Genomic DNA, 979 nt, shown 5'->3' on the forward strand with positions numbered 1-979 from the left:
ATTTATATTAAAAAATTATATAATAAATAATAATTTATTTTAGAAAAAAAAAAAAAAAAAAAAAAAAAAATTATCGTATTAAAATAAAATTTATAAATAAAAAATATAAATATTATAAAAATGTGAAAAAAAAAAAAAAAAAAAAAAAAAAAAATTATATAAATATGAGCAAAAAAAAGAAAAAATATATATATATAATATTGCGAGATTGTATTTTTTATGATTTACAAATTTTTATATATATATAAATAATATATACATATAAAAAATCATGCAATTTTTATATATACATTAAAAAAATAATATGGTTAATTCATATGTATTTTTCTTTTATATTATATATATATATATATTATATATATTTTTTACTAATGCGCATATATAATATTTTATATATATATAAAATATATATGTTTAATATATATATATATATATATATATAACGATGTGTGCATAATATAATTTTTGTTTTTTTTTTTCCTATTTATATATGCAATTATCTTATTTAATTAAAATAACGAATATTATGAAAAAGCTATATATTTGATGCAAAATATATATAAAATACATCATTTATCCTCATGTATATTTCATTTTTTATTTTTATATTATATATATTCCATCAGTGCACAGTGAATATATATAATTATATATATATATATATATATAATAATTTAAATATATATTATTTTATATATATTTCCTTTTAATTAATAATTATTGATACATGTAAAAATATGTAATTCCAAAAATTTCACTAACTGATACACTTTTTTAAATTGTATTATTTATTAGAATTAAAAAAAAAAAAAAAAAAGATGATATTCATAATAAGGCATAATAACTAATTTTTTTTATTTTTTATTATTTTATATATAAAATATATTTAATGTATTATTATTAAAGTTCATAGTATCATATAAAAAAACTTCAAGCTTTTCCTATTTAAAAAAGTAAAAAATCATAGTACACATTTAAA

This window comes from Plasmodium gaboni, chromosome 6, assembly GCF_001602025.1.
Source record: "Plasmodium gaboni strain SY75 chromosome 6, whole genome shotgun sequence".
NCBI lineage: Eukaryota > Apicomplexa > Aconoidasida > Haemosporida > Plasmodiidae > Plasmodium > Plasmodium gaboni.